This window comes from Pseudorasbora parva, chromosome 16 (assembly GCF_024679245.1).
Source record: "Pseudorasbora parva isolate DD20220531a chromosome 16, ASM2467924v1, whole genome shotgun sequence".
Taxonomy (NCBI): Eukaryota; Metazoa; Chordata; class Actinopteri; order Cypriniformes; family Gobionidae; genus Pseudorasbora; species Pseudorasbora parva.
In genome coordinates, this window is record NC_090187.1 from 39,766,038 (window position 1) to 39,789,597 (window position 23,560).

Sequence of the window (23,560 nt, forward strand, 5' to 3'; positions counted from 1 at the left end):
GTGAATTTTTAAAATCCCATTACCGATGAGTTTTATCCTTGACCCTAAGTCTTCACAACATTTGCAAACTGTAAATAATAATTTTCTGGCAAGCTTGATCTGAAGAGGTGGTGGGAATGAACTGATGCAGGAGGTAAAATTTTTTTTACAAAAAATCTTCTGTATGTTTGTATTTATAAGAAAAAGTGGACAAAAATGTTACCTTAAGAGCTCATCACTCATCACATGACTTCATATTCATATCTTGATGTACCCTTAAAGTATTGCTATAAACCATGTAGGGGTAAATAAAGTACAAAAATGTCCCTTTGATGGCACAGTACCAGTGACAAGCTACCCCTTAAGGTACAATATTTTTTACACATTCTGATAGTCTATAGTTACAATCCAACACACATATCAAAGGAGTCGAAAGCTGTCGAAAGTCAAAAGTTGATTTATTGCCACACATTTATGTTCAATGTTTTTTATTGCACTATTTGATGTTGAGTCATGCATTCAGTTAAGCTTCAGAGCTTTTCATTTCCAGTTGTGAACCCGAAAAGGTTATACTGAGTGTTTTTGAAGTTCTTTCAGCATTTAAACATAATTTCTGCCACAATGAAGTCTGTACAGTTCTTCTTTAAAGCTCTGGTGTTGTACTGTCATTATTTATGATGATAAACCTGGGTTTTCTCTTTATTTTGACTGGGAGACAGAGATAATTCATTAGTGACTTCCCTCAGCAATTTAAGTGAGTGTGTAGTTTGTGTGTAAAAGCATAATTGAACATCTTGCTTTTATAGTTTAGAACAACTTAAAAGAGGCTGTGTATGCTTTCACTATGCTAATTTAATCATTTTATACATGCAACTGGAAATTGTATAACACTTAAATGGTAATAATTTGCTTACTTTAAGAAGATATTTTGAATAATGCTTTTTTCCCCAAGCGAGCCACACGAATCCTTAGTTATTTGATGCTATAAAAACAGGGGTGTGACATTATGATTGACAGTTGAGATTGACTGATTCTCTGAGTAAAGTAGTATGACTTTTTCCGGGATCTTTGGGAGGAGATTCAGTTCAGGGGCGTGTGAATGATTAGGTGGGAGTGTGGGTGCATGGGACCTTTATATCGTGGGTCCCTTCGCTCTCACTACTGTGCAGACTCGAGCTCCGAGATGTCTGTGCCATATTTGGACACTGGCGGCTTCACTTACTATCAATTGAAGGGAGTAAAGGTGCGTAGTCCATCTTTTTTGTGCAGTTTATGTTTTTTCTACTATCACAAAGACTGAACTCAAAGCTAACATTAGCTCATCACAGGGCAGTTTCATATCGAATTAAGTCAGTCTGTAGATAAGTGGAGAATGAAAGGGGATCAAAAGGAGGTCAGCATTTAGTTCACAATAAGAGATAGGGTCATTGATTTGCAGTACGAAGGGTCCATTTGGGTGGACTAAGTTTGATCCATGAGGCTTACATTGGGAACTCGCTGTCTATTTCTGGTTTAGTCAATGTAAAGGAACACCCACCCTAATAATGACAGCTCTCGCATCAACACTATCCTTGACAACAGAACAGCAAAGTGAACAAAGCACTGTCTTGACATGTTCTGATTGATCTAACTGGCATCTCTGAGCTCAAATCTATGGGTAATCCATACAGATGTGTGTAGGTGGTAGAATTAAACGACACAGTCATTCTGCAGTCTTGTTAGAACAGTTGAATCATTCGGCCTCCTTTATAAATCTAATGTAGAAACAAGCGCAGATCCAGTGCAGGAATCATCTTATGACAGGGTTCATGTGTGATTCAAGAAACATTCGTATGCCACCAATCCCATCGTACGAATGATCAGATGTTGTTAAATGTGGCGGCTGAAAGCAATCATCATTTAAGTGTCATGCATGCCCCTATACATTCAGGGTTTAGATGCCTTGCAAGTCACGACATGGACTGCGTCCCAAAGCTTATAGACAGCTGACTTGTTGCCTTAATTCCCTATCAGGCATTGACTTTGCAGGCAACGTTTGTGCACGAAGGCACCTCACAAAACAGACTTTGAACAGACTTCTTAGGTAGCGTAATGGTTTAAGGACCTACAGCAAAAGAGAGCAAGCTTTGGTGATAACTAAACAAATATTTAATTACAACAATAATCATTTCTCGCTAGAAATGACATCAAAAGTTGAAAACGTTGGTCAAATTAGTACATTTACACAAACTGACCACCAACTGCAACTTTCAGGTGCCATCTTTATTTATTTTTTAGCTCGACTGTCACCAAATGGAAAGCAGGATATCAAAAGAAGCGAACGATTAATCTATGCTGCTTTCAACAATCGATCAGATTGTGGTAAAATATGAGTTTCCTAGGTAAAAATTACACATGAATGCCCTCTGATGTCGTGTTTACCACTGGGAAGTTAAGAAATAATTTTGATGACTAAATTCCTGAGATGGGCGTGCCATAAACTTTAAACAACTACTTCAGGTATGATTTATTAGGTTTGTCCCAACAACAGCTTGATCATCTTGTCCTTAATGTAGTCCATATTTACATATGAATAATCATTTGAAGAATGGTATGTTTTATACACGGCCTGCATTTGAACAAAAGTACAGAATTGTCAGCAAGCAGACTGGATAGCATTGTGAATGTTTATATGGATGTCAGTGCATGGGACACTATAGCTAACTGTATCATTTTGGTTTAAATAAGATTATCCCAATAAAGAATAATCCTGGTTTCCATGATTCCTTTACGATTTCTTTAAGTGGGAATTATGACATTTCCGATAGCACATGAAGGCAGTATGTCTCAGGAGATAGGAAGTAAAACTAACATTGGATTTCGACGTGCCTTGATGCCTTCCTCGTTCCTACCTTGCAATGCATCATATTTCAGTTTTCGAATGCAGCCATGGAGAAACGTAACCCAAGAAAAGGAAGTAATCTCATGAAAGAGGAACTGACCTTACACCAAAAACTCCTGTTAATAGCTGTTAGGATTTAATAATATAAGAAAATGTGGTAACACTCTACTTAAAGGCTTTATTTATAATTATAATGCATTATAAAAGTATTTTAAAGCATTAATTATGCACTTTATAATGCATTGTATGATCTCATGAATTGTTGTAACCAAAGTTATAATACATCTATTCATTGTTACACCTTTAGACAATGTAATGCATTAAAACATGACAAACAACCAATTTCATTGGATTCGAACCAGGGTCTCTGGTGTGCGAGGTGGGCTTACTAACAAGGACGCTAAAGACCGCAGCATCTTACGTCAGTTGCTAGCCTGCTTCTTGAGGCCAGGGGAGTGAGGTTTGCGTGCACAGTTCTTACTGGCCAACATTACACTCATCCCCCTAAACCTCATTCTCATCCTACATGGGTCACGGCACCAAAAGTAACTGTGAAAAAGCACCAAAAGTACTAAAAGTGACCTGACCCGCTCCGTGCAGGATTTGAACCGGGGTCTCCTGTGTGGGAGGTGGGTGCACTAACAAGGAGGCTACAGATCGCAGCATCCAGTGTCAGTCGATAGAGCATCTCTTGAGGCCAGGGGAGTGAGGTTTAGAAGCACAGCTCTTACTGGCCTATGTCTGTTACCCTCCTTAACCTCACAGTAACTGGTCCTAGCTTACCCGCTCCAAGTGCGATTCAACTTGGGGTGTCCGGCATGGGAGGCGGGTGCGCTAACAAGGACGCTACAGACTCCAGCCTTGAGCCTTGAGATCAGGGGAGTGAGGTTTACACACACAGCCCATACTGAGACATAAGTTGAAACCTGTCGTGAGATTTGATCATAGCCACCACTCACGTCCACATTGATAAATGCATAGAATAACAACTATTTGTTGTAACATTGTGAATGAATGTTACAGAGGCAGTGCATGCTAGAATAAAGAGTCCAAATTTCACTGGTGCAATGCAGTGCTCTTGAAAAAAAACATCGGAGCAGCTACACAGCAGATCAGATGTGATGAAGAGCTGTGAGAATGCATTGATATTCATATAATTTATTCTCAAAAGCCTGCATGTGACATTTATAAATGCCTCTGTCCTTAGAGAGGTTGAAAGATGTTGCATGAGTAATGAATATTGTTTATTTTCCCTTAGTATTTGTAATGTGCCTGCAGTTTCAACACATTTAGCATGTGTCATCGTTATCAGAGTGGTTATTTTTCCAAAAATGATGATATAATTATTTTGGAATTATATACCGTCTGTAAAATGACTGATTGTTTTCCAGCTGACAGACATCTTAAAAGTCTGAAGTTGAATTACAAGAAGTGAAAAGCCATGAAATTGCTATTAGGGGTCTGGATAAATTTATTTAGTATATGAAAGCTGCATCCATTTGCATAGTTTGTGTAGGCCTGTTTTAATGTTTTAAGGAGAGTCAAGGAAACTGAACTGTACAGTACTTGAAAAAATAAATGTTTCCAATAGCAGACTGAAAAAACGAATGAATCACGGTGCAGCAAACATTCATGCAGTGAGGAATGCGCATCTCAAGGATATTAAATATGTTCTTCCTCTAGGTGTGTAATAAATTACTTCATAATTACTTCTGGAACTTTTTTCACAATACAAAACAATAGGCATTTAAATGTAATGGCCCTCAACACTTCACCAGATTCAGTAATCCATCTCTTATGTGCAAATTACTGTTCTCATTAAGGATCCTTATAATCATTTTAATTGTCCCCAGTAATGAGTCAACACAGTTGCATATTACATGAATAACCGACCACTTATTACAAATGTTTGGCATTTTAATCACATTTTCTTTAAACACTGAACTGCACTTCATTCCTTCCCTTAAATATATTCAACAGTTAAATACTGGGTGTCAGGCTGTTTTCAAGAATGTCTTGGAGGAAATATGCAATATATAATCTCTTTTTTTTTAATACCATAATCGTTTTCCATCACAAACAGTACATTTTTACATGCATTCTTTGGTAAAAAAGTAAAATTACACACACACATAGCTCAGCATAGCTCACAATGATAGAGGCACGCTTATATAATATTATTAAAGTTCATGCATCACTGGCAGAACGAGGACATTGAGAACTGAGTGTTTTTTCTTTTCTTTTGCTAGCGTATACTACCGGTGAAATCTTAAACATTATGTTGGCAAGATGCTTCTGTTTAAAGAGTGTGTGGGTTGGTGTCTCATGAGATTATTTCAGATTTCCACGTGGGCTGCTTTCATGTCCAGACTATGCTTTTACACTCCTGTGGAGGATTGTCTTACTACGGAGTTCAATTCTCATGTGCGGATTTGTTTAATCGCAAATAGGTTGTCACTTAAACTATCAGATTAGGTATTTTCAGGTGCACAATGTTATTTAGATGAGCGGATCATATATGGCACCCGCTCCTCACCCAGGGGTGTCGGACTGGGGGGGTAAAGGGTACCGAGTACCCAGGGCCCGAGGCGGGGGTGGGGGGTGGGGGGGTGGGGGGGTATTAGAGTGTGACTTATTTTGTTTACATTTTTTGTGTTTTTATGATAAAAATGCAATACCCCACCCATTGGTATCACTATGGTATTTGGTACGGGGGCCCAGCAATATGGTTTGTGCAGGGCCCAAAATCTGGTGCTACGCTGCTGTCCTCACCTGTAAGGACACTTGAAACCATCAGTTCCTTTTTCAGAACATAGAGGACCCACATTCACCTCTTCGCCATCTTTGATTAAACAATTTGATATCATGATTGCCTAAAAATGTAGCTATGGAAGCCCATTTACATCAAACAAAATAAAAAATGTAATTATAAAAAGTCCAAATTATGACAAACATTTTAAAATGATGACAGTAAATCAAAATTATACCATAGAAAGTCAATTTCATTTTTTTTATATCATAATGATGACCATGTAATAATTATCATAATTTTAAAACATGACAGTAAATTTATTTTTTAAAAACATTTTTTGACTATCATAACTGATCTCATAATTATGATCTTTATACTGTAATTAAGACTTAATACATCATCATTTTAATGTAAAAATCATAAATTGTCAACATTTTTATTTCATTCATTAATTTAGTTAATTATTAATCGCATCTAGTGTGGATGTGTAATGTGTAATTTCGTTGATGGGTATAATGAGAGTATAGACATTTTACAATTATGATTTAGTTGGCTGTCACAATTACAGTGTGTCATAATTTATGATTTGTCATAATTTAGATTTTAAGATCATAACTATGACTTAGTAGGCTCACATAATATTTACTTGTAATGTCAGATTAGGACATAAAAACATTTTGTCATAGTATGTCACAAGGGGACACTTCTCACCAAATACTCTGATTCCTTGTTGACCACTACGTTTTTCAATGCTTTTATCCTTACAGAATGTTTCCCTTTAATAAAGGACACAGTAACAGCCTTGTTTGGAAGTGAAAGTCAAGCTACGAAACCTTAAAAAAAAATCACGTTCTCATACTATAAAGATATAAAGATAAAGATTTCCGTGAGCAATTTGTATGTCACGTGTACACGAGCGCTCTGTGTATTACGGTAGACAGAGCTGCGCTCATACTGTGTATGTGTGACATTACGGTACATTTATAGATCCCTCGGAGTCTTGGTTGTTTGCAAACCCAAAGAGCACTGCAATGTAAATTTATCAAGAGAATAATCGGACAGCATACCGAAAATTGCGCAGCAGAAACGCAGAAGACCCCCGAAGCTTCTTTCAACTAAACTGGTGAGGAATATATTAATTTTGTGGATTTTTATTACATGTTAAATATCTTTTTGCGCGGACGCTACACCTATCCATCTCACATAGTTATACACATGAGTGCTGGCTATTCTCGTTTGATTTATAAACGAGCAAACCTATTGAGAATGTCGCAGGGATGACAGAAAAGTGCGTTTTCTTGGTGTAGGAAGTTCATTTTAATTCACTCTTGAACAAACCACGCGCAACACTGCTCAACATGTGCTGGATAAAGTATACAAACAGCTTGGAGTACTGAAGGTATGCGCGCGCTCGACACGCGACAACTTCACTAAACGCACTCTGGCTTTACAGTTATGAACGTTTGATTAAGAAGACTTCCTTTATAACGTAAGACTGGATTGGCAAGAATTGTGTTGAGAAATATCCCACTTGCTGAGTTGCCTGCAACACGTTTCTGTTGTTAAAAGCTAATTGTCACCAAGCGGTGCGTCTAGCGCGGCTCTGGACGTTCCCTCTCATTACAGTCTGTAACGCGCACAGGTTTGTCTATGCGTTAGTTGTCTCTAGGTTCGGTTCTTTATATGGGTCTCTTTTTCATGCTGAAAAGTGATTTTAAAGTAAATGATAAAGGAAATTGCTGTCCTTTCAAACTAAAAGGAAATTTGTAGGCTATAAATGTTGGGATATAAGCATATATGTCTTTTTAAAAAACAAAACAGAAACAAACAAATAATCGTTGTTTTTTATATATATACTAATTATATAACCATTATAATGTGCATAGTTGCTATTAAAGCAAGAAGTTGAAAACATAGGTCAAAAAGACACCCCCCTCAATTAATGTTTTTATGTGAAGTAAAATGCATTTATAACATAAATATGAGAGTGATAAAAGTAATTGTATTCTGTACACTCTTAAAAATAAAGGTTCTTTACTGTCATCAACAACCTCCATAAACACCATTTAACTATATAGAACATTTTCATTGTACAAAAGGTTCTTTAGATTATTAAAATGTTCACACTTATAGGGAAAAAAAAAAGTAATGTTTAAGTGCCCCTATTATGGTTTTTCGAATATTCCCTCTTATGCAGTGTGAAATATCGCTGTTTGCGAATGTAAACATTCTACAAAGTTGTAAAGTTGAAAGTGCATGATAAAGTTGTCTCCCAAAAGATAGAATCGACTCTGAACCGCCTTAACTTGTTACTCGTTTGTAATTCGAATCCCACTGCATTACGGTTCTACGTCACTAGAAAAGGCATCTGCATAATGTGCGCCACCTATGTTGTACATTGCCCGCAAACTTGATTAACCCTCAAAAACATCATATACTGACGGCTGCTCAAATCTTGGAGTTCAACGCGGGATTCACACAACGCTTGTGCATAAAAGATGGGTCAGTAGTCTGTTTATTTGGACCAGCTTGAAAATAACATAACATCACATCACTGAAAAACTGCTCAAGTCGTCCTTGCGATGGAGGTTCGGGTTGAATAACTAGTTCTTCCAATGTTACATCTTCATACTCCGCTCGTATTGATATGGTAAAATCAATGTCATTGTGCTGTAAACGATAGACCAATCACAACAGATTGGGTCTTCAGGCCAATCAGAGCAAAGTAGGCTCGCGGAAAGGAGGGATTTAGAGAGACTTATTCATCCATAGAGTTGTTTAAGAGTCATTGAACAATGGGGTGATGTGCAAAAAATGAGTTTGTTGCATGTAAACCTGTTGTAGGAGACCTCCAAAAGAAAATTAGGAAACTTTAAAATAGCGTAATAGGGGAACTCTACAATGAAAGAACTGTAGAGCTGTAGAACTGTAGAACTGTAGAGCTGTAGAACTGTAGAACTGTAGAACTGTAGAGAACTGTACAATGAAAGCTTTCACGAGCCAAAAATGTTTCTTCTATGGCATTGCTGAGAAAAGTCCCTTTTCAAAACGTTATTTTGAATATTGTACATTATGTAAGTCATCTTCAATTGTCTTAACGGTATGCACATATTTTAATGCTTGTTTATCTGTTGATGATTACTGGACTACAGAACATGATATTATGTAAAACGTCTAGCTTTATTTATTTTTTGAAAGCGTGCAGCACTGTTTACTAGGGAATGTTTTTAAGCCACTGTCTTTGCACAGACAGATTTTGAGCAAACCAGGGGCTTAATTTGAAACTTAATATAAAAAAACTGCTGCACACTCATGGCATTTCTATACAAGAAGCTTTTGGAAAAGTCCCACATATTGTGTCAACAAAGACATTGAACCTTACCAGCATCTGAGCTTTGTTTGGGTTTCAAGTATTTACTATCAGTTTTGTTGCATGCAATCCTTTTCTTGGCATTGTAAATGTTTTCTTGGAAGTATCCATTCGCTGCCTGTTACTTCCTCTGTTTAAGGTCAGAGAGTAATTGTTGCTTACAGTCTTAGAAAACACCATGGACAAGGACAGGTGCAAGTGCATGTTTTGATAATGTCTGTCTGTTTTATGGCCTTGCTTCCTGTCATATTCACACCAGTCCTTTCCACCATTTGTTTCTGTGTGGTTTGTCACGTAACAGCTCAACTCAAATAATCATCATGTTCTCCTTTAGGCTGAGGTGATTCCTCAAGCAGCTGATTGATGAGGAAATCCACGCTGTTGCGTTCCAAATTTCGTTACACTTTTTGAGCTGCTGATCATGAAGCATAAAGCACAGTGCAGCGGTTGTAGTCATTTGTGTTCTCCTGGTCTTCTTTCTGGAGACAGGTGTGGGCGGTGAATGTGTGGGAATTTATTACTCAAAGGAGTAGGAAATGTTATCCCGTTCTTCCCGATTCTGTTACCATGGTAACATAAGGAAGCAGGGGCTATGCATTTTGTATGAAGTGCAGATACTGACCATTTGCTTTGTTCGAAATGGGGGTCTTGAAAGGGCATGATCTAATCTAAATCTAGATCATATTTGCACAGGACCAGAATTGTCTTTTGTCAAATTTCAGATGTCTCATGAGAACAGAATGTGTAGTTATGCCTGTTTCTGTGGTCGAAATATGGAAGAAACACTTTTAATGTGCAGCCAAGTTCAGTCTAAGATTTGATTATGGTGAGCTTCATGAAATATCTCCACAAAATATGACATTTCTGGGTGGCAATGATATGAATGACCTGTAAAAAGAGTGTCATTATTATCCAATAGGCTATTGCAGCTTTTACCCTGCTCTCATTCTGTGAGGCTGGGAAGTGCACTTCAGGTCAATATGATCACTTTGTTTTTTTACTAATCATATCGATAGTGATGATGATGCTTTAATGTCTCTAAGGGTAAACCCCTCTGTTGCTAGTTCCCGAGAGCACAGCACTCTGGGTAAGACAAGCAGATGGTGACCTGCTTTCTGTCCTGTCTTATTTTATCACTGGGTTGATTTATCAAGCACTGTACTGTGAAACTGTGACGGCACCATATTTTCAGATACTCGAACCGAAGAATCTTCAATTGCTCTAGGATCCCATGGTGATGGACAGTTTAGTAGAAAAACCTGTGAAAAAGATGATTTAATATTACTGATGTTAATAATAGTGTAGTGTTTGGATAAAGTATTGTAGCAGTTTTTTTTCTACAAAGCGCTCGGGTAAAAACAGTCAAAGTTTGGATTTAAAGTCAAATGCTTTAAGAGTCAATGATTGGATCATTATTACAGTGATGATTATGTTTCTAACATGTTATATGTTTGGCAACAGTTCTTCTAACCCTAATTTATGGATTGTGTAACTTTTCATCTCTTAAACAACCATGTAGGAAGACACATCATGGCCATATTCCAGGATGACAATGTCAAGATTCATCAGCTCAAACTTTGAAAGAATGGTTGGGAGGGAGCATGAAGAATCATTTTCACACAGACATCAGCTCCTCTGAGTCCAGACCCTAAATTGATTTAAAGTCTTTGGGGTGTGCTGGAGGAGACTTTACAGAGTGCTGGACTCTTGCATTGGCAATACAAGATCTTGACCAAAAATTGATGCATGATGATGAAATATAAAATCACCAAAACATTTATTTCCACTTAAACCTTTGCCTATTTAAATCCAAACAATGACTTTTTTCTGCAAGGTAGTGTTTATATATAAAACGTACATGTTATCAAAGTGCTTTTCACAGGACTGCAGAGTTTCACTGGACTGCACTTGAGTTGAATGTCTGAATGTGACATTCAGTCGTTTATTGTCCAGTAATGTGTGTTTCCTTTAGTCATAGACTGTGCAGCATATAAAATATCTTGGTGTGCGTTACAGGCTTTAGAATGTGATATGATCCATTGTAGTCGACACAATACTTTTTCCTTCTGCCCTCCAGGTATCATTTTACAATTTCCGAAATATGCCTTTGCATTTACTTTTTTAAATTGTTTTCTTTGTTGATAGTATCAACCCAGGTTTATTGGAAATACTTACACTGGCTAAATTTCTGCTAAACTGCACAAATATACCTATACATTTCACTGCAGTTTCCAGCTGAAATGAACACTAGAGGCATTAAAGCAACAACAACTTTGTTCCTTTTCACACAAATGCTGATAACAGAGATAATTGATTAATAAAGTGTAATTTTGCACAGTTTCTTAACAAATACACAGTACTATGTTATGACCTCAAAACACTTTTACCATAGTTTATAATTTGTAAAAATTTTACGTTTGAATCACATTACCAGCTCCATGTATTGTTTTTTTCGATATATTAAACTTGCTTGTTACGGTAGCTCACCTGGCATGTGAGCGCTCAGGTTCAGGTCTCATAAAGCACAAGTCTCGTCACTTGATAAAAGAGGTCTTAGTCTCGTAGAAGTGAAATAAAACAGCGTTAATTAAAGGTGCACTGTGTAGGATTTTTTTGCAGTAAAATATCCAGCAACCACTAGGCCAGTGATTTTGTTCAGTTGAGTTCTTACAATATCCTAAATGTTTCCAACTATTTGTAAATGGTGAGAAAATGGCTGTTTTAACCAAGAAGTCAGGAGGTCTGAGTGAGTCGCCCGTCAATTTTGTCATATGCGTTATCCTCCGTTTTATTTGGCAGAATCCACTTTATTCTTAGCAGTGTGAACAGCTGAAATGCAATTTAATTAACAGAAATTCAATTCGGCCAACTGAAAAATTTAGATGGGATCCTTCACTTGAAAATGTTCAATTGTAGACCTGATTTTTTTTTTTACAGTGTATGATAAACAGAGCTGTGTTACTTCATACTCATGACCGGAAAAGCAGGAATAAACCTGCATCTGCAATGTAGAAGAGTCCTCTTGTGGATGTGCCACCAACATGTAGGGATGTGTGCTATATTGGTACCATCTCAGGTATTGGCCAAAATGACAAAATCTTTTTGTATTTTTTTTTTTGGTATGATTCCATATTGGATATATATCGGCAGATATTTGATGCTTTATTTAATTGGATATTTGCCTTATTGAGTTAATCCTTAGCTGGTCTGAACGTTATTATGTATATTATAATGTTATGATACCTAAAACTGATATTGACCAAATAATAAAAATAATTAATGGCTTCAATCAATATTGGCCAGAATATTTTTATCAGTAGGTATGTCATTCCCTATATGCACACAGACCCCTGTCCAATTTTTGGTCTTGAACTTGACATCTACAAATATGGTCATTTATTTAGAACGGTTGTGTTTTGTTATATAACTTGTATTTTAGAAATCTCTTTCTGAAAATAATTTTGAATGCTGACATGTACAGCACTAGAAGTGGTATTTATAAATAGGCATGTTTTTTTTATATATCAGGTATCTGTCACAGAAGGGGAGTGTTCTGAGAAAAGGCCACTGTATTCTGATTGATTGGTCCCTTAGAGTGAGGATCTAGTTTAGCTTCTAGTTTAATTTCCTCCAACACTGTTATGTCAGCAGGGCACCACTGTGCCACAAAATGAACAGATGTCCTCTCCTGGATTTCTCACAGATTGAATTACTATGCCTAGGCAGCCCAGGCCCTTTAGAGACTGCATTTTTGCACGGCTAAAAAAAAAATCCCTGTGATATTAGCCGAAGTTTTAATATGGTTTAAGCAAGAAGAGAAGAATTTGTTACACATTTTGAGGCTAAATATTTCTAAATAGGCGAATTATCTTCCAAAAGCATCTAAGCCCCCGAAGCTCCTGCTTGGCCTTATCAGGTTACAGACGGCACATTTGGGTTTTTAATTTGTTGTATGGTTTGATTTGAGTCGTTCTGACTTCTGTCTACAAAACCTGCTTTTGTTTGGCATGACGCAGACAAGCTGACAGTGACATCTGTGTAGAGAAATATTACGAGTTAAAAACAGCTTAAGCTCTGTCCGAAGCATCTGTCAGTTGCTACAGGAAATGATGAACTCATTGAAAAGACAGAATGAAAGTCTATGTGGTGAATATACTGTACTGCAAATATATAGAGCTTAAGTGGAAGTTTTTTTTAGTACATCAGATATAGTCAGGGCTAGGAATAGAAATACAATGTATACAAGTTTAATATCAGCCCCTTGTTTTGGTTATTGACCATAACATCAAAATAATTATAATTTTGTTTACTTTGGTGCCTCACTAATTAGGACTGTCATTTTAAGGACCATTTTAATTATTTTACTAAAAATGGTATTGCTTTCTGAAGTTTTTTTTAGTAATGAGAGAGAGAGAGCGCGTGTATATGGTTGCCAGATTGCACATGTTTAGGTAAAACACCGGTTAGTATACGTGATCTTTTCACAGAAAAGCTCTGATTGGGGGATTTAAATGAGTGAAATCTGGCAACCGCAAAACAAGAACGCTTTTCTTTCCCTCTGACAAAAGTAAAAAAAAAAAGGTTAAGGTTTTATTTTTTAAACTAAATTTTAGACTCGTCTTTTTTCGTCAAAGATATTGCATGTTTATATAACGTTAGTCACAATGTAGGCTACGCATTGACTGTGATGTACTCTGAAATACTAGCATGCAAAAACCTCATACTTCAGTTCTCAAAAATATAAATATATATATATTTACAAAATGAATAGCCTTGTCAAATGACTATCGTTTTAACTTATATGGTGGAAAAGGTGACGTTTGCTAGAAGGATCGAGTGAACGATCTGTAAGCAACGTATCTACGGTTGTATTTTGTAATACAAAATAGTATTAACATTTGTCATTACATTAGACACACTATTTAGACACACTATTTAGTTTTGTATGGTACTTGGAGTTTCCTATTGTTACTGTAAGCATCTTACGTTATCTAGACAATGCTGTCTCTTTAAGACACTTTTAATTTAATTAGAAATTCTTAACAGTCAATAAGTGGATAAAAAAACTACTTACTCCGACTACTTCAGATTAAGACGCTGAGCGAAGCTTGCTTATAATGGGCAGAACAAATGAACGATCTTGAATTAAATTGTTGCGGTATCCCATTATAATAAACATCAACCATGACTGTTGACATTTTTTATCTGTGGAAAGGGTATGAAAAGTCCTCACGTCCCCTGTACAGCATGGAACATGACATTTGCGTCCATGAAAGCTGCTGTCTTTGCTATCCTCGCGTGAAGCTTGTTTATCTGCAGTCCCGATGATTCGGCTCTGTCAGTTCCGCCTGACAATGAACATGTTTGGACAGATGCAAGTGTTGGGGGTGTACATATAAATGATCCCCAGCAAATGCATCACCGGTGGCATTATGTTGAGAATCACTCGTTTTTCCGTGTTGTTTTTCATGCACAAGATTTACATAAGAAGTAGAAGGTAATGGTGTTTGAGACTCACAGTATGTGATGTCCATGTACTAAACTCTTATTATTTCACTATGGCAAGGCTAATTCAGTGTTTCATTCTAGGGCACCTTTAAACTAATTTGATCAGTCATGGTTAGTTTGATTGTTTTAAGTATAATTACCTGGACTGAGATTTTGTCCAGTTTCACAGACAAGGCTTAAACTAGTGCCAGACTAAAATGCATGTTTGAGCTGTCTTAACTAAAAACAACTTGCACTGGCCTTTCTCCAAATATGTCATTGTTTTGTCTCAGGATGCACATTGTTTTTTTAGGCACGTTTATAAAAGCTGCTCAAATTTCCCAATTTTACTAAGGCCTATAGTTCTAGTTTAGTCTAAGCCCTATATGTGAAACCAGGCCTTTATGCATTTAAACTCCCTTTATAAACCATTGTGAAGCAAGGCCTTTGATTTCTAAGCTAAGTGCACTTTCAAGGCTCTTTGGCTGCTCTCTATTGTTGTATTTTGCAGACTATATGAAACAGACACAGGTAAGGTTACTGACTGTGTTTATGCAACACATTGCAGCACATGATCATCTTAAATTTAGATAGGGTAGACAAAACACATAGTGCTTATGCAGTATGCGTTCCTATACTGTTAGAGATGGTTATGATGTTAACTGACATTCTTCTTATTATTAACTGTGGATCATTTGTTTTTTTGATCATGGTTTATTGTCATTACTGGTGAGAATGATCTTGTTCTTTCTTGTACTACCCAGTGGACCTCTCACTTGTATGAGACAAACAGTGACCAATAAGCAAAGCACTACAGGGCTCAGGGACATACTGAAATAATTTATCAGAGTGACTTTCTTGTGAAATGTTTTTGGGTTACACTTTTAAAATGCTACAACGCTGGTGGGTCAGTGATGGTCTTGGAAGGCATATACATGGAGGGACGCACAGACCTCTACAGGCTAGACAATGGCACCCTGACAGCCATTAGGTATCGGGATGAAATCTTTGGACCTATTATCAGACCCTATGCTGGTGCCATACGCTGGTGCAGTGGGTCCTAGGTTCCTCCTGGTGCATGACAATGCCCTGCCTAATGTGGCAAGAGTGTGCAAACAGTTCCTGGAGGATGAAGGAACTGATAACGTTGAATGGCCACCACGCTCACCTGACCTAAATCCAAAAGAACACCTCTGGGACATTGTGTTCCTGTCCACCTGACTGTGCTAGGTTGCTCCTCAGACTGTCCATGAGCTCAGTGATGCCCTGGTCCAGGTCTGGGAGGAAATACCCCAGGACTTCATCCGTTGTCTCATTAGGAGCATGCCCTGATGTTGTTTGGCATGCATACAAGCATGTGGGTTCCATACAAACTACTGTGTGTAATTTTGAGTTGTTGCAATGAAATTTCAGCTAAATGGACTAGCCTACTGCATAATTTGTTCACTTGGATTTTCAGGGTGTCTTTGAATTCAGTCCTCTGTTGGTTGATTATTTTCAGTTCCATTTTCATTTCCATCAAACGATGAGGCATCGTTTTGTTCATAACACATTACCAAGTCCATATTAGTATAGATATCCAGCATGATATTTTCCCCCATTGAGATATGTGTTTTCAAAGTGTTCCAGTCATTATTTTGAGCAGTTTATGTTGCCACATTAGTATCCAAAGGTCTGTTTAGCTGGTGCTAGTGTTCAGTTCTTTGCAATCTTTTCAAGGACTTAGAATGCTGTTTTTTATTCCTTTGTGATATTTGGGGATGCCGGTCAACACAGATTAAGCATTTTTGTGTCTCTTAAGATTTGAAAGTACATTGTGATCTTATGTTTTTGATGAGATTTAGGGCTGGAATGTATCCGAATCATGTTTTAAAACACTAGGAGCCAGATTTACTTAAAGCTTGCACCAGTGAACACCCTTGTTTATTGTTATACTATTGTCAGGATGTACTAAAGACACGCAGTGATAAATTAGTGCTGAAAAGGTGGGGATACAGTTATTTTTGCATCTGACCTTATTGCATATGCATTTGAACGAGTTTCAATGGGAGGAGAGTTTTTAAATGAATCACACAAGGTGATTTACAAAGGTTTGCCCTCGTGAATGAACTGGTGTTTGCGTTATTATTTACCGCCAAAAAAAGCATGTATTATACCAAACGCTAACTGGTAGATTGTGTTGGTCCTTACAGAAAAGATTCGGCTTTGTCTGTGTTCTTTAATTTGGGCTCAAAATATCAAACATGGAATATGGCATATTCTCTGACTGGATCGAACCAATCAGCAGAGGTGGTAAAAGTACTCAAAAGTTATACTCGAGTGAAAGTATATATACCTAAATAAAAAAATACTCCAGTAAAAGTAGAAAGTCCTCCATTCAAACATCACTTGAGTAAAAGTACAAAAGTATCAGATTTAAAACGTACTCAAGTACAGAAAGTAAAAAGTAAATATTCAAATTAACTGTAAATGTCAATAAGCAGATAAAATCTTTTGGGACTGATATGCAATGCTTTAAATGAACAAATGATAAGATTAGATACTGTAATTAAGAATTTGTTAGATTTGCAATTAATAGGAGACAATGAAGCACCTTAACGCAGTATAGGGGTTAAACTTAAAATAGACATGTTCCATAACATTAGCTCCATAAAACAGACGAGGAGCAAGATACTATTAACTAATTCAAAATTAATTCAAAAGCCATAACCACAATGACATATTACGTAACAATTAGTTAATAGTCATGTGCCTCAACAAGTAAAGTCATACTATAATTTTGCCAATTGTTATGCTTAATGATTAATTAAACAGACAACTGAGAGCCGGAATGCATGGCTTTGGATACATGAATTTACATTATTAGTTAATGTAATATGTTATTAGGGAATTAATGATGTCATATTTAATTAATAGCAATTCATATATCACTTAATCTATTAATCATAGAGAATGTTCATTAGTTGCTGAGGCAGTAATCATTAATAAATGGTTTAGTTCTTCATTAGTAATACATTAACTCATGATTATCTGTGCATTAGTTAGGCATGAATTATAATAGTGCACCTGTACTGTAAAGTGTTACTGATGTTTTTATAGTAAATTGTGTGCCGCAAAATAAAAAAGTTGGGGAAACACTGAGCTAACGTTAGTGTGGCAAACCTGACTTGTCAGCTTTTCTAAGTCTATACCCGACTGGATCATCCATGACCGACCAGACCGGTTTGGAAATCAAGTGTAATAAATACTTAATACTTGGAGCGGGCATGGGGAAATGTATTGGAGTAAAAAGTAAACTTTGCCTTTAATATTGTAGTGGAGTAAGAGTAAAAGTAGATGCAAATAAAATATACTCAAGTAAAGTACAGATCCCCGAAAAAAATACTTAAGTAAAGTATCAAAGTATTTTTACTTGATTACTTACCACCCCTGCCAATCAGTCTGTGAGACTTGTATCAACTATTGTTGACTTCTAGACTGTAAATCATCCGGGCAAAAGTCATGTAGTGTATTCCAGGTTTTAGATGCACTTCAGAAGTGTTTTCTATTATTTCCTCAGTGGAATGTTGTGGTAGTCATTCCACTTCAACTGAAATGGCTACAGCAGTTCTTTAATCTGTGCTCAGAGTGGAAACAGTTATTTTAATCCTTAAGATTACTAGCCGGAGCAGCAGTAGCAATTCTTAACATTCCTTTGTTTGATAAAATATATTTTTTATCTGTGTTTCTTCTGGTTGTTGAACAGCCAAGCTTAGTTCTTTTACTGCAGCTGTGTTCTCTTAGCTGTTTAAAACTGAGGTGGTGGTTGTCCCTTCCAGACCTCCCATAAGTATTGAGAGGCCCCATAAGGCCCCCCAAAAATGTTTTTCCCGACAAAATATCACACTGACACAAGGACATTTTCTGTTAAGCAGCTAATACAAATTAGAATTTCTTCTGAACAATGTAAACACGCTCAAGGAGGCCATGCTGTGTTCTGAAGGACTGTACAGACAACAACATCGATGAGTCAGTTCTTCTTTATTTTATGATTGTTTGGTACACCTAATTTACTGATATTGATTAAGTATCTTAGACCCGAACTGTCACTCGGTTATTATAATTTTTATATGCAAGAAGTCTTTCTTTCTTTATCTCTTGCCAGGTGTATCCAATCCTGCTCCTGGAGGGCCATTGTCCTGCACAGTTTAGCTCCAACCCATCCCAAATAAACACCTGATCATCTAATTAAGGGCTGTGTTTGAAATTATCCCCTTTACCGTCATAATAGTCCCTAAATGACTCCACTAATGTAGTCCACTAAGGGAGTGAATGAAAACGAGTGAGTACATTTGGACACTGAGTGTACCTGAAGTGCTGCCGATTTTGTATAGTTTGTGCTATTTAATAATGATTTGAAATTAATGTGAAATTTAAATGATTGGAAACTCGCATGTATAAACTTTAATAAAAAATATGAATCAGTAAGGAATTTATATCTGTTTGATATTATGCTGTACCCTCATTGAATCAGCAGTTTGGTAAAACGATGGATGAGGAGATATGGGATTTTTTTTAGACCCTCACAGTGCACTATTGCTATTCTCTAGCATCGCTTGTACACTCTTTATTGCGGTGCATTATGGGATTGAATGAGTGCTCTCGATAACCTCCTTTATGGTTTCGGACAGCACTACAAATGGCTGTCCCTTCAAACAACACCCTATTTAAGGGTATAGGGGGTGATTTCGGATTCCAGGACTGAGTTTGGACAACCCTGTCGAATCCAACGTTAGCTCACACAGTGTTATTAGTCTTATTATAATTTGAGATGCACTGATCTATCAATAATCGGTATCGGCTGATTTAAAAACGATTACTTTCATTATCTGCCAATGGCCTATGGTATCCTGTCAATCAAAAGGGTATAGAAAAATGTGTCTAACTGCAATTCATGCTGCATGGCTGTGTGTCAAGCAAATGTCTCATGTTGAATTTAGGGCACGTTAATGTGACAAAACCGCATTAACAGTTATCTATATTTAAAGCAGGCTCTGTTTGATCCTGAATCACCTGTAGTTCAAGCCAGGGTTGCCAGGTCTACAGTTTTTCCCTACGCTAAACACTATTTGTAGCACGCCTCTCATCCAATAATTGCAAATAGCACTGCGTTTTGCTACTTTTAAGTGTAATCTTTCTTTCTAATTCTAGCCATTTTATCACAAAATTCAGACAATAAATGCAGTTTTGACGCTCCTAAAAGTGTCAGTTCAAGTGGGAGCGCGGAGCATGAGTCATCGCTTCCTTTTTAATACAAGTCATATCTCGAATAGCATGCATGAATATCAAAAGGTATGTTGAAAGAGACACTACAACTTACCGAAAAATCCATGACTCATGTAATCACTCAATTAGTGTTTCAACTATGGAAAGACATCAATATAACGGCTTCTAAACAATAGGTCACTTAACATTAGCCTTCCTCAGGAAAGTCATCCAATGTTCACAATTTGTTAGTTAGCAATAAAGCAGTAGAGAAAAGCGTACATAATCTTATGGTTTGTTTTATATGATTTATTTATCCATTTACAATATAACACAACAATCAAAATAATGAAAATATTCTACATTAAGCAGCATCAGCGTATACATAAATGAAATCACATACATCAACAAATCCAGTTTGTGACAGCAATTTAAAATGGAGATGAAATAACAGGTCAATATGAATACAGTGGATAGTAAATTACAGAGATGTGGGTCAAAGATAAGGTATGGTTTTAAACTGTATGGTAAATGAAGACAAGTGCTTATGAAATGCAGTTGAATTGTATTCCAACATTGTCCGTTTTTGTTATTTGGGTAGCCCAATATATCTGAAAATAAATATTGCATATTGCCCCGACCCCAAACTTTTGAATGTTTTTATTTTATGCACACTGGTCTTATTGTGACTGATTCATTTGTGCATTTTAATACAAATGAAAAGGGAAAAAAACACATCTTTAATGAAAATTTAACTCTTCCTCTGAAATAACTTTTCTTTTTTCACTGAAGTCACTTCAGACTATGTTAACTAATAGTTGTTTTAGCAAACTTGTATTTGGTCTGGCACAATTATGGTATTTAATGGCCAGATTTCACAATCCAAACTAATCCCAATGGATATTGGATTGGCTTGACTTTAAGGAGAACCAGTCAGCAACCCACACAGATTCTGTGCTTATAATGAGGGAAAATTGCTTCCAAATTCTGTGAAATAAATGTAAAAAAAATATAGTAAAATATGTTAGAGAGTTTCTGCAAAATGCGGCTGATATATGATAAACATAAAAGTTTCGGAGGAATTATTCAAAGTTTTCTGAGAATATCTGAAGGCACTGATTCCATGCAGGAAACTAATCAGTCCAGTTTTTCTGTTAAACTGAGCCGAAGCGGCTGCGGTGGGAAGCTTATCTGGTCATTTGAGCATGACTGAAGAATATTCTGCTAAATTCATCATAACTTATGATGGTGGTATAAGGGTTTGTATATGCCCTGCTCATAAATGCTGGCGTTTACAGTCAGAACCTCATAAAAGAACCTTGAATGACTTGCAAGCCTTGGGCAAAACTGACAGTGTTTCGAATAGGAGCTTTGTCTTGATGCAACTACGGCTTTGTAGCAGCAATAAATGTGCGCTCATAGTAGATCATTGTGTGGTATGTGTGCAAGTGTCATGTTTCATTGGCAGTGTGAACACACATCTCTTTCACATTTGTTTCAATGGTGGTCTATGGCTGTAATTCATCGCTGAACTTGTTGCATGGCAGTGTTTGAGGGTGTAGTGATGGAAGCGAAACAAAGAAGTACAGTAAATCTCCAAAATTAAATGGCCTCCTAGTCCATGTTTTTATCTTTCACATCTGTTCACTTCTGTGCTCTCGCTTGAATCCCTCTATTTATGAGCTTCTAGATAACAGCGCTTGGAGATATAGATATACAGAATGGGATTTTGGCACACCAGCTGGTGTGTAGTGTAGTTTACTGCATAGATATCTCACATAGATTTTCCATTTTTTATTTTGATGTTTCAGACTATTTTTTGCCATTAAGAAATGAACAACACTTTTAAGAAATAAGACCATGATTTATGATGGACCAAGTTATTACTACTACTAATAATAATCCAACAAATCAGTGCTTTAGGAAGCTTAAATATAACTGTAGTCCATTGTGATGATATGGATTAGCATGCGTATAAGATGAAAAAAGAAACAAAACATGGTGTAAAGTGGTAGCAGAGAGTAAACAAACTTCATACATCCACACCACTAGATGTCGTATTGTATAGATAGTCTAAAACCACTGAAATGAAGCGCCAGCGAATTGTAAACCAAATTGTACTAGATGTGCTCCGATCAAGCAACATATTTTCGTATTTCCTCGTGTATTTTTACCTAAAGTGTGGTTCTACCAAACATTTACCTAAGTTTCCAAAGACACTAAAAAACATACAATATTAGCACTGGAATGTCAACACAACTTTATTTTAATTCTGTTGTGTATATTGTACGTAGATATCCTAGGTACTACACTGTAAAAAATGATTTTAAAAAAAAGTTACCTGGTTGCCTTAAAATTTTGAGTTCATTGAAATTAAATTTTTGAGTTAATACAATGAACATTTGATATTCGACAACCTTTATTAAAATATTATTAAAAGATTTTGTAAGCATATTGGGTAATTGTGTGTGTTTTATTTCTGATGACGCAGTGAAACATGCCAAATAGTGCTATTTTCATGATTTATCAAATTTTTTATGTGGTTCAGGTACAATAATATTTTGAGTTTCTATTTATTAAACAAACTTCCTTCATTGTATCAACTCAAATTTTAAATTTCGATAAACTCAAAATTTTAAGGCAACCAGGTTGCTTACTTTTTTAAGTTAAACCAACAAAAACCAACCAATTTTTTTTTTTACAGTGTACTGAAAGTCCACAGTTTTTTTTATCTTAAATTGTGCCGTGGATTGTAGGGCTATAGAAGATCGGTACACAGAAGCTAAACCATTTAAGGGCTTATAGGTCAGTAACTTATTCATAACTTACTAGGTAACCAGTGCAGGGATGATTAAATTGGGATTATATCATATTTTCTTGACCTGGTAAGAATTCTAGCAGTTGCATTTTGGACTAACTAGCTTGTTTATTATTGAGAATGCAGGACAACCACTGGTAATGCTTTACAGTAATGCAGTCTAGAGGTTGTGAGTGCATGAACAAACTTTTCGCATCAGAAACAGATAGCATGTGCCGCAGCATAGCAAGGTTTCCGAAGTGGAAGAAGGCTGTTTTTGTAACATGAAATAAGAAAAAGTTTATATGAAATATAAACATTTCTAAAAGTTGGTGTCTTTTCCCTTTGTTGCACTTTGAGATTCTTCGGAATGAAAAGTGGATAATAAATAAAATCTATTATTATTTATTATTATTAATAACATAAAAAAATCTTTAGATCCAGACTTCTAATGGTAGTGTACCTGCAGGCCATTGTCAGAGGGGATGTTTACTGTGTCACAGTTTCCCCGTTTCATCCCCCATAAGCAGAGAGGAATGTAGGCAATGCACAATACGCAGCTAGCTTCCTGCTCATACACACATTAGACATACTGTCTGTTTGTGTTTTACATTATGTAATAAAGTGGCCTTAGTTCACTCTGTTTACTGTCTGCTATTTTTAGTTTCCTTGCAGCGAGGCCTGGAATTGGGTGGAGGGAGTTTTCTGTCCTTAATTATTTTCCTGTTATTTTATTTATTTTAATTCAAGGCCAGACATGATGTGCTTACTCAGACAAATCTGGTTATCTCAGTTGGTTAAACATAACAAGAATGTAACAAAAATATAGTGTAACAAAGCAGACTGACATCTCCTCCAGTTGCTGATATACCTGTACATGCAGAGTCTAAAGTGATACTTTATGTAAAAATGTTTAAGTCATCATTTACTCATCCTCATGTCTTTCCAAAGCCATACACTGGTATTGTTTATGTGGAACACAAAAGAAGAATTGGGCAACACTTTTTTTTTCTTCCATTAATGAATAACTATTCTATTATTGCCTAACAA

At 36.5% G+C, this 23,560-nt stretch overlaps 1 protein-coding gene across 1 annotated transcript in view; it reads left to right on the forward strand.

The window, feature by feature from the left end:
* Positions 1 to 6,576: 6,576 nt before the first annotated feature.
* Positions 6,577 to 23,560, forward strand: part of tp53i11b (tumor protein p53 inducible protein 11b) — a 60,859-nt gene continuing 43,875 nt past the window's right edge. The window contains exon 1 of the mRNA XM_067419000.1: positions 6,577 to 6,735. The gene's annotated coding sequence lies outside the window, so the exon portion shown is untranslated. The remainder of the gene's footprint in view (positions 6,736 to 23,560) is intronic.